This window comes from Pinus tabuliformis, chromosome 9, assembly GCF_031772625.1.
Source record: "Pinus tabuliformis cultivar Carrire ecotype Pingquan chromosome 9, CPIR1, whole genome shotgun sequence".
NCBI classification, from domain to species: Eukaryota; Viridiplantae; Streptophyta; class Pinopsida; order Pinales; family Pinaceae; genus Pinus; species Pinus tabuliformis.
In genome coordinates, this window is record NC_142307.1 from 1495903552 (window position 1) to 1495916012 (window position 12461).

Genomic DNA, 12461 nt, shown 5'->3' on the forward strand with positions numbered 1-12461 from the left:
GATGAAGTATACCAAATTCCAAAATTTCTTGTTCCACAGACATACCTCAAAATTATTTTTGCTGCTCCAAAATGAATCTTACTTGGAATTTGCATGAATCTGGAAATCAATCCTACTGTATGCATGATATCAGGTCGAGTGGTAGTAATATGCAAAAGGCTTCCTACCAGACTCCTATAGGATTGAGCATCTACCTTTTCAACTCCATCTTCTACAGAAAATTTTTCATTTATATTCATGGGTGTGCTTATGGGTTTACAATTTCCCATTTTGAATTTTTTAAGAAGATTTGAAACATATTTTTCTTGTGAAATAAAATTCCGTCATTCATCTGTGTCACTTCTATGTCAATAAAATAATGGAGCAAACCCAAATCAGTGATTTCAAATTCAGCCATCATAGCCTCCCTTAACTCTTCCACTAACAAATCACTTGAACATGTGTATATCAAGTCATCTACATATAAGCACATGATTATTATATCATTACCATTTGACTTGATATATAATGTGTGTTCATTTTCACTTCTATCAAACCCCTTTTTCAAAAAATAAGTGTCAATTCTACTGTACCATGCTATTGGAGCTTGTTTAAGCCCATAAAGGGACTATTTTAGTTTGTAGACCTTGTCTGCATTTCCTACCTCTTCATCTCCTTGGGGCTGATGAACATATATATCTTCTTTCAACTCACCATTTAGAAAGGTCGATTTAACTTCAAATTGATAAACTAACCATTTATATTGTGCTGCCAATGGCAAAATAGTTCTGATTGTATCAAATCTTGCAACAGGAGCATATGTTTCATTGTAGTCAATACCTGGTTGTTGAGCACAACCCTTTGCTACTAACCTTACTTTGTGCCTTTGTATTGATCCATCAACTGCATACTTGTGTTTATAAACTCTTTCACCCCAATGACTTCTTTTTCAGTAGGAGGATCCAAAAGCTACCATGTTTCATTCTTTTTAATCACTACCATATCTTCATCCATTCCTTTGCACCAAACTAACTCTTTTAGTGCATCTTCAAAACATCTTGGCTTTGCTTCAATCTGAGACATCAAAGAAAAAATAGTATAACCATAAATTTCATTTAAATATTTTTTCTTTTTCGGAGGTGGACTTGGACTTGAAATAGGACTTGAAGTAGTAGAAGATGATGGAGTGGATGTGGCCTCTGAAGTATTTTTATTACTAGATGGATTTGCAAAAACAAAATATTCAACTTCTTGTACAACAACACTTGGAGTTTGTTGTTGCACATCATGATTCCAGTGCCATTCTTCTTTCTCATCAAATAACACATCATGACTAATCATTAATTTTTCAGTTTCTGGATTGTACAATCTATAACTTTTGTTTTCCTCACAATATTGAATAAAAATTCATTTCACACTTTTATCATAAAGCTTTCTTCACTTTTCAGTAGGAACATGAGCATAAGCAATGCAACCAGAGACTCTTAAATCAGAAATTTTGGGTTTTTTTCCACACCATGCATCATAAGGGTTAATATTTTGCACACTTCTTGTTGGGCATCTATTAAGCAAATAAACAGATGTAGCTACAGCTTCAACCCAAAAGAAGTTTAGAAGGTTTTTACCTTTCATCATGCTCCTAGCCATCTCAACAATTTTTCTATTCTTACGTTCAGCATAAGAATCAAACTTATTAGAAGTGAATTCTCCCTCACTATCTGTGGGTAATGTTTTTAGACAATATCCACTTTGCTTTTCCACAAGAGCTTTATATTGTTGAAATATGACAAATGCATCATATTTTTCTTTAATGAAATATACCCATGTTCTTATACTAAAATCATCCACAAAAATAATGAAATACTTATTTTTGTTGAGACACAAGGTTTGCATATGAACACATATATCTGCAGGTACTAGTTCCAATGTTTTACCTGCTCTCCATGATTTTCCTGCTAGAAATGAATCTCTATGTTGCTTAACAAGAATACAAACTTAACAGATTTTATCAGTAGAACCAATAAGTGGTAACCCTTTGACCATTTGCTTGTTATATAACAATTTCAAGCCTTTCATATTCAAATGTCCATACCTTATGTGCCATAGCTAGGAACTATCAGCATAAGCAACATTTAATGTTGTACTTGTTTCAGAAGGGAGATTGAAAGCAAAAATTTTGTTTTGCATCATATTAGTCTTAACAATAGTTTTACTGTGATCATTTTTATCATAGATTATGCATTGCTTGTCCTTGAAAACAATTAAATATACCTTTTCAAGGTGTTGACCCACACTCAACAAATTATGTGTTAGACCAGGAACATATAAAACATCATTAATGTTCTTTGGTTTTCGTTGTTTTGTCTTCACAGTAATTGTTCCCTTACATTTGGCTTCAAGTGGCTTGTCATCTCCCAATAGTACATCATATTTTGTAGATTCATCTATCTCTACAAATCCATCTTTGTTTCCTGTCATGTGATTGTTGCAACCACTATCCATAAGCCACACCTCTTTGGAAACATTATTAGTTGAATCAGAAGCCAAGAATAAAGTGCCAACCTCTTCTTTTTCTTCAGAAAAATTAGATTGTTGTTTTTGTTTTTTCCAACAATTTCTTTCATAATGGCTAAATATTTTACAATAAAAAAACTGAAATTGGGATTTATTAAATCTTTTACCTCCATCACTGTCATCATTACCTCTTCCATTGTTGTATGTAGAAAAAAATCTTCCTCGACCTCTACCTCCTCTGTATGTTTGTCCTCTTCCTCTTCCTCTTCCAAAAGTGTTCTAGCTTTCCTCATGAGAGGAACCACTTTTGTCTTTGGAAATATTTCCTCTTGCTTGAAAATATTTCTCAATATATTTTTTAGAAGATCTATTTATTCTTTGATCATGAGATTGAAGATACCCCATTACCTCATTCAAAGACAATTGAGTTATATCCTTAGACTCCTCAATATCAACAACAACCCCATCAAATTTTGCAGGCAAACTTCTTAAAATCTTCTCAACAATTTTTTGATATTTTAAATCTTCTCCATAAGATCTAATTTCAGTCACTATACCCATACGTCTAGTGAGAAAATATTGAATAGATTCAAAGTTTTTCATGCACAAAGTTTCAAATTCTCTTCGTAAGGACTTCAACTTAACAATTTTTACCTTATTAGTTCCTTGATATGCTTGCTGCAAAGCATCCCATGCCTCCTTTGATTTTCTTACTCCAACTAGTCTTGGAAAAATAGAATCATGCACTTCTTTCTGGATTAGGAAGGGATCCTTTGAATCTTTATTAAGGTTTTCCTTTCGCTGTTTTCTTTGGTCTTGAGTCCAGCGGACAAGTGTTTGACCATTTGGTTATGTATAGCCATTCTCTATGAAATCCCACAAATCTTGTGAGACAAAGAATTTTTTTTCATCGTAATGCTCCAAAAACCAAAGTTCTCACATTTAAACACTGGTATTTTTGGCTGAGAAATATTCATATTGTTGGCCATTACTGCTAATTGCTGAGCACTCCCACCAATAACTTGAATCTGCACAGGCTTCACAAAATTATGAAAACTCTTGCGAATGGCTTTCACAAAGTTTTGAAACCTCCTACCAACAACACACACTTTACATATAAATAAACTCTCTTAACCTAGCTCTGATACCATGTTAAATCTATCAAGAGCATACATATGAAAACATAAACAAAACTAATGAACAAAAATAAGAGAAGTCTGATTCTCAATCCATGAGCTAAACTCTCATTGGAATCTCATATCTCCATAGGAGCAATGAATACATTATTATATAGATGACATATTTCTAATTTGATTATCCATTATCTGACTAATCTATTGACTACATATATTAATTTGCTTCCCTAATTCTGATAACTCAGAACACAAAGTTTGTTGGCCAATTCGTCAACAATTACATAACTCACTTTAAGCATTATCCTCAACAGTAAGGAACATGAATCTATTTCATTTTTCTCTCGTCAAAATCTTTCTAGGAAAAAGTGCAAAGCACGAGATTTTGTATTGTTCATATATAGTGGGTGATTCTCCACAAATAATCCTACAAAGTGTTCCTCCACGATGCTTTATGGATGATAGCCTGCTATATATGAACAACAAAAAAATCTCGTGCTTTGACAATCTTTCCAAGTATGATTCAGAATAAATCTAAATGAAATGGATTCATGCTCCTGACTATTTCTATTTTTATTTCTGGAAGTCGCACCCCTCAAATTCAAACCGACCAACGGTATTCAATTCTCCATCTACGATAACTCAAACTCCATATGAGAAAAGGTCTTCATACATTGCAAGAAGCCTTCCATTCAAGAAAATAATACCCACATTAACGATTCATGTGCGTTTGCTCGGATCTAGTAATCCAAAGGAACACCTAGCTAAGCAGAGTAGCGGCCTCACTGATCCTAAGTTGTCATGGAGCTCTCCAATTGGCTTGGGAAACATGGCTCATCCAAATGATGTGTTCGAGTGTATCGGTAGTAGTAGCGGGATCTACCTTGTTTCCAGCCAATAACATGTATCACACCATATCCATCAAATGAATGATGGTCAGAAGAAGGCTCGAACCTCAAATTCGCTCCATTATGTACATAAACAGCTTCGAGGCATTCTGGAATTGTTGCCACTACTAGTAATTCATGTTGTATAGGACTGGTGTGAAATTTCCCAACATTTGAACCTGGGGATCGACGGTCTTGGGCAAAGGATGATTTTTCTCTAATGGTGCAATGGAAGTCTTTTTTGCAGCATTTAAAACCACATATTCAAGCCTTTGAATTGGATTAACTTTGACAACAACTAAACTATTTATTTGCAGGGAAATCAGAAAAAAAGGCGAGAAATTGATTGTATTGATTTAAATACTACAAAGAAGTGGGACAATTTTTTTCCAAATAAAGAAAACAAGTGTATCAATATCAGTTGGTAAAAACTAACAGAATTCCACATACCAATAGAATTCCACATGAGACTGACATTCATGCCAACAATGGATAAATTGGCACAAATCACAAATTTTACAAGCTCAAAGAAATGTAAATGGGAAGGCTAGATATAACCCATAAAATGAAGAATAATTTTCATTAGTATGGTCATTCCAAAATGTAAGTTTATCAATGTAGTAGCTGCATAGAAAGAAAACAAGAACTCCACTTCATAGATTAGAGAATTCACCCATCTAACACATATTCTTCCCATTTCCCCAAATTATGAGTAGTGTTGTGACCTAGAATAGAAATAAATGCAAATCACTCAAACTCCCTCTCTCTCCTTCACATAAATGTATATGTATAATAATTCCGCATCAAAGAAAAGGTTTCGAGCTTAATGATTTGTAGAGGAAAAAAATAAAAAATCAAAGGTAGAAATCTAACCAGAGAATAAATATCAATAAAATCTGAAATTAGAAATGCTTCAATCTCATAAAAGTAAATAGTAGGAGATTGACAAGATTAGAGCCTGACCAGAAGTTGTTACTGGGAAAAGTGTCTATTTAGAACTGCTCTATCCCACTAAGGTGTGACAGCTGCCTTAGAAACAAACAGAGAAAAACTACCTTTGTATTTCCTTTATGAATTATAGATAGAGAGGAATAGAAAGAACCAACCTGTGTCTTGCGCTAATCCTTTGATCCAGTCCCTCTCTTCTTTGATAGTCTCCAGCTACCTGTTCCCTTGCTTACCCAGCTTCACAAAGTACCTGTAAGATCACAGAAGAATAGCACTATACAAAGACATGGATCTATATTCATAAACAACTTAGGATCAGATTTAAGTTAACCATACAAAATGTAACAAGCATCAATGATACAAAAGCATGGAGGAAAACTCAAATAGTTTTTATTGATAAACAAGAAAAGATCCAGGAGGAGTTACAACCACTGGTTCCGACCCAGCATCATCCTCCTAGCAAAGAAGCCCCTCTTCACCTCAAACAAAGCATAAATCACCCAACAATCTGATGTTTGTCTCTAGAAACAAACAACAATTCCTTACAATATGCAAAATTCCAGCCTCTAGATCTCTGGGATGAGGGAACCATATATAGATATCTGTAAGGAGGATGAATCAACTTGTGATTTGATTAGTGTCTTCTCTCTATCAGTTCTTGCTTCCACTTGGAGACTGAAGGCCTCTTACTCATCCTTGGTCGAATTCAGTGAGGCAAGTGTCACAGGAGAAGATTCTGGAAGCTTCCATTGTCTCCTCACCTCGCGGAATGACACTGCCATTTGTCATTTCTCACCCATCGCACCCCACAGAAGGGACTTCTGAAATGCAACGCACCCTCACAGTGTATTTAGGTGCAATGCAACGCACCTAGCCAGTGGAGCAGCTGAAATGATCCTGTTTTGACCAATTCTGAGCAGTTTCTCATGGAGAACTTCTGGGAGAAGCTGTAATCTGTTGACCTTGTTCCTTTAGGGGCTATAACAACACTTTTAGGGACTCAGGAGCCCTTGATTTATGGACATTTCATGCTTGGGGTTGTAGGGCTCAAAAATGTCTATAACAGTTTCCCCCTAAAGTGTGAGGCTGTTAACCTTTTGGTGTCGGGTGAAATGATTTATTATGAGGATCTGAAGTTCTTTCAATGCTGGGAGGAGACCTGTAATAAGATACAATACAATACATTATCTTCATACTATTTTCATGATCTAGCTGAGGCGGGCATTCCCATGCTCAACTTTATAAATTCATTTTCATGTACATAGGACAGACAATCGTCTGAGTGTAGATTGATGATTCTGGTAGAGCCATCATCCTTTTGAGTGGATGATTATCTGTGCAGCAATGATGTACATTTCATGTCTTTATTTCCCTGAATATATATCGCAGCTTGGATGGATGAAACTAGATCCGAGGTCTTCAATCTCGTCCGATCTTCACTCGAAGTACATGTCGATCCATGTGAGAAATGTTTTGAAGTAGAACATGGAAAGACATCGCTTGATTACCAGTCAATGATGTAAATTGTTAACAAGCGCAAGAGGAATCACTGATAATGATAATGATCCTCAAGGTACTGCAGTACAATTCACGTGGTGTGAATAAAGGACTTGGCGTCGAACACCACGCAAAATCTTTCGGTCGAAGGCCATTGATGTAAACCTCTCGCCGGAAGTGAGAAACTTGCCATTGAGGCATGCAAGCTTCAAAGTACTGAATGGGGTGTTCCTAGATCAACTTCTTGGATAATGAGCTGATGTCGAAAAGAAGTGATCCGTCATAGGAGGGCCTTAATGAATCCCACATCAATGACATAGAACGGAGCAAATGATTTTAATGGAGGTGAAAATGCTCTGGTGATATAAGGTTTAGGGTGGCGGTCATGAAAGAATGGAGTATAATGTATGGTAATGGGTGAGACACAGGTGACTTCTCTGGATAACTTCTCTTGAACATATCGGCGACACTGATGTGATGGATTGGTAGCATTAAACCCAAATGTGGATGGTATGGCGTGACCATGGTGATGTGACCGGTGAATGAAACAACCCAACCCGACTCGGACACAGAGTGGAAGTGTCATGTTCAAGAGCGACTTGCTACCAACAAAGTTTCTTTGAGTTTTCTTCCCATTTTTCCCCAGTCATTGCTGACCAGTACCTCTTTATTTTTGTCAAGCTTGAGGAGGATAACATATGCTTGTTCTATAATTTGCCCTTCGGGCAAACCCATCGCTATGTTTTAACGAGCCTAGCGATAGTGAAACTCGTTCTCGTCTATAGACAAATTTGTCGCTATTAATCTTTTTAACGAGTTTAATGACAAAGATAACTTGGTCCTTTTCAATTTTAGAGAGTCTGAAAAGGAACGTAAAGGAAACTCCAAAATTCCTTTTTCGTCATCTAATCCCTTAAGTCCAAAAAAGTATAAAACAATACAGAAGGGATGAATTTTCGATACTTTTAACGAGCCGAATAAAACAAGCGCTCGATCTTTTTGTGTAATAATCCCTCAGGTCCAAAAAGATTAAAATCTAGAGGAGGGATAGCACTTCCTGTCCCTTTAACGAGCTGGAAAGGCCAAGGACTCGACAATCTTTTCATATTTTACGAGTCAATTGAAAAGAGCTTAAAGGAGACTCATCTTTTGAGGAACGAGTGATAAAACGGGTAGCAGCTGATTCCAGGTAAGGTTTGGAATTTTCCAATCACGGCAGTGTCACAAGGATGGCTAGTGAAATCACTCTTCGCAGTTGTTCCTCAAAATGGGTAAACAATCAAATGGAGGTGAATGATCGGCCAATGAAAAAGTGGAGGTGACAGTGCAAACACGACCAAGGCTTTAATGGCTGAAGTACTATATTCATGATGGTTATTTACCGGGGAATAGTTCATTTTTTAATGAGCTTAAACGCGGGTGGAAACATTTGCTCATGTCTTATGTTTATTTTTTAACGAACTTGAACTATGTGCTAAAACTGCTTGATGCGGGTTTTATTTTATAACGAGCTTGAACCCTGCAGTAACACTGCTTGTGATAAGTTTGCATGCCCCCAGTATAATAACGCAAATTGAGGCGCATGCCCCCCAAGCTTCATTGCATTCAACTCAGTGGTTGGAATGAAGGTTTACCTTTGAGATTTGGAAAGGGGATTTGTTTCATTTTTTAATGAGGTTGATACAGTAAAATAACTATCCTCATGACTCCTTGTTTCATTTTTTAACGAGGTCGACACGAGATAAGAATCGTCCTCAGAATCCACCGTATTTACAGTTTTTGATAGAAAATCAAAAACTGATGGATGATTAAGGTTGCTGGAATAATCTTTGTTGTAATCAGGGAGATGGGAATGATGGTGGTAATCTTCCCATGGTCCCTCTCCTAACATCATTGACTGAATGATTCCTTTGTCTGTAGAATGTACATGCGACCAAGGATCTGAAGAGGTACCATATTCCTTAGACCTATCTATCCAAACACTCAATGAGCATTGATGAGCATTGTAGAAAATTGATTGCTACAATATTTCTAAAATGGCGATGATCCATGCTGACAAAATGTTTAGGAACCTTCTGAATCCATTAGATATAGAAGATTTCATATTGCAGGTTTCCACTGTGGCCACATCCGCCAGATTACTCGGAGGCGGTAGGGCAAAAGTACCCATTAAGGCATGGCCTTTTAGCAGACCTACTCCAATATTTTGAAGTGAATGATTGCTTCCATGGATCATTGGGATGCTTCCCATAACTTGTGAACTGTTGGGGAGAAATGTTTGTTGGTCGACAATTGTAATTCTTCCTTGAAAGGGAAATGCAATCTTCCTGAAGTAGGTCGACACAACTGTGGCCATTGCATATATCCAGGGCCTTCCCAATAGGATGTTGTAATCGAGGCTTCCGTCGATTACTTCAACATCAATTTCTACTGTTTTTCCCCCTAGTTGAACTTGCAAGTTACTTAAAATCCCGTATGGAGTGTATGATCGTCCATCAAATGCTTTTAACATCGTTCATGATGGCGAAAAGGGTGGTGAGCCTAAATTTTTCCAGCAACTCATCAACATAATACATGTAGATGCCCCCTCATCAATAATTATTCGATGAACAGTTTTGTTGAGGGCTTTCACTTGAATAAGGAAAGCTAGTTGAGCTGGTAACTGAGGATCATATCCTTTGTGATCAAAGGCCACAAGATTGGAATCCATTGGGTCAACCCCACCTATTGCTAATAATAAAGCTTGCTTTTGGGAGGGGCAATTTTGCGGTACCTCAAGTGTCGACATAGTGGACGGCGATTGGGCCAGGTCCTCTACTATATTATAATTCTGTGCTACTTTTGCACGAGGATTAAATGTTGATTTGTGTACTACTCCCTTTGGCGTCTTTATCATTGGTTCAGGAATGATGGGTGGCACAACTTAAGTCAAAGTTGTTGTCGAACTACTACGTCGTTCATTAGCCTTGTTATTCGACAGTTGTGGATTCCTGTAATCTTTATTCCTTGTGAAAGCATCATTTTGTTGTTTTGAGATAGACAACATAAGCACTTGGGATCAGGAGGCATTTTGATTAGCAACCAGTTTGGTTCCCAGGTTTGGAAACGGATCAGTCAATACTGCTGAGGTTTTTGAACTCTTAAAGAGTTTCTTAACTTCAGCTTTATGTGGACAATCTCTCATCCGATGATCCTAATCACATATATGACACCCCGCAGGGGGTTTCCTTTGCCCAAAAGGGTTTGCAAAAGGTTTTCCAGGAGATGACTCATCCTGCTTCTTTTTTCTCCCTTTCTTTTTCTTCTTGCCCCCTGGTTGCTTTAGTTGTTTGCCCTTGTCAGTCGACACGACATTTACTTCCGAGGCAAGAAGTTCGTCATTTGCATTTTGACTAGAAATCTTACGAGCCTTTTTAGATGTAGCCTTTGTCGATCTCGTGTCTGTTGTGCCAATCACACCATCGCCGGCATGAGAGTCTTTATTTGATTTAGGAGGGGTAGGAATGAAAAATTCCGGTCTAGGAGCATTAGGTATTTTATCGTAGAGCGTGCCAGACTGAGTATAGATCAAGTCTAGATATTGTGCACGAGCAATAACTTGCTCTTCAGTGACGACTCCTACCTTTGCCACATCTTCTGTGATAGAAGGTAATAATGACTTAATAAACCATTCAGCTAGCAGCTGATCAGGAACACATGTTTTCACCATTCTATGACAACGGCACCACTCATGAATATGATCAGATATGTGAGTGGTCGTTGTCTGTTTGAAATTGGTAAGAAGCTCTGTTCCTATTTCGTACCTTATTCGTAACTGAAAATGGGTTAAAAAGGTTGTGGCTAGGGTACTAAAGTGATCAAACGAAGCTCTAGGTAATTCGATATACCATTTTGCTGCCGGACCAGTTAACGTTCACTGAAAAAGGCGAAGCCTAATCGAATCATCGTTTAGAGTGTTTAATGAACACCACAGATGAAATGTCATCACATGATTCGACGGGTCTTCACCTGGATTTCCATTAAATTTAGGAATATCTGACGGAAGTTTATGCGGAATCGCTGGCCACCAAGGGGCATAAGCAATTGGATCATTCGTCAGCTGGTTTAGGTCTGGTAATTCTTGAGTTGCTACAAAGGGCAACTGTTGATTCAGCTTAGGCAAAGCATATCCAGGATAAGCTGGAATTGCCTGAGCAGTGGGTCTTTGCATACCAGCATAATGTATTTGATGCTGGCAACTTTGACAAGGTTGATGGGCATAACCATTATAGTATGGTTGTTGATAACTGCTTTGGAAATGTAGTTGCCCATTACTTACAAAGACTTGTTGCTCAGGTCCTTGATATGATTGTTGGAATTGCAGTTGTTGTGATTGAACCAACCCTGGTTGTTGGACCATTTGATGTTGTCCAATACTGGATGATTGACCAAGATGAGGAGTCATAGTACTTGTTTGAGCCTGAGTCGCTCCAGATAAGGAAGCATTAACCTGAGGTTGTGATTGAATCATTGAGACAAGAGGCTGTTGTATTGCAACCTGAGAAACTTGGGGTTGACATACAACAGGTAGCTCTTGTACTTTCGATGCAATCACCGTAGCAGGTATAGTGGGAATATTTGACAGAGGGTGGACTGGTTGCATTGAATATACAACCCTTGGTTGCTGAGGCAGTATTGGTACCCAACCGCTGGATGTAATTCCAGTTTGACTTGAACTTTGTTGTAAACTCCCATATGGTCGTTCTCTGGGAGGGAACAATGAAAAGGCATACTTCCCTCCATATGGTGGAAATCCAGTACTCAAAGGGTAGATTGGCCTTTGAAGACACATTGGATCAACTTGTTGAGTTTCAACATAAGAAATACCAGATGATAATCCGGATGAAGAAATAGGAACTGACCATGTCGTCGAAACAGTCCCCGATTGGACTCCGGCTTGTTGTTGATAACTTGCCGGGACAGTTGGTATACCATCGAACATCGTTGGAGTGGCACCAGGAGGCTCTGCCACTGCTTCATCGGATGACACAGTCCTAGATGTTGATGGTTGTTCAGACATATCTAGTCTATCCAAAAGATTTCCTAGCGATTGTACAAGAACTTGTGATGAAGGGAGACTAACTTCGAAGATCAACGAGGGAAAGGTGATGATTATTCCGTTTAAAATAAATTTTACACGCTTTGACACAACTTGCTTTTTCAATTTTTAAGAGTCGAGAAAAAACAAAAGATGACTCTAGTCTCCTTCGATTTTTAATGAGCCTAAAGTGACAAGTGCTCAGATGGACCTTTTCCATTAAGGAGTCTGAAAAGGAACGAAAGGGACTGCTCTGGAGATCTAGGTAGAGGGAGTACCAAACCAATCGTAAAACTGCAGAATACTTTTTACGGTACGACAGTCAATCTTTCTGAATGTTGTGTTCAGTGCATTGCGATCGATAGGGCAAGAGACACGACTTCCTATGGATAAAGGATTTAAGCCTATAGGGGTCTCCCAAAATAT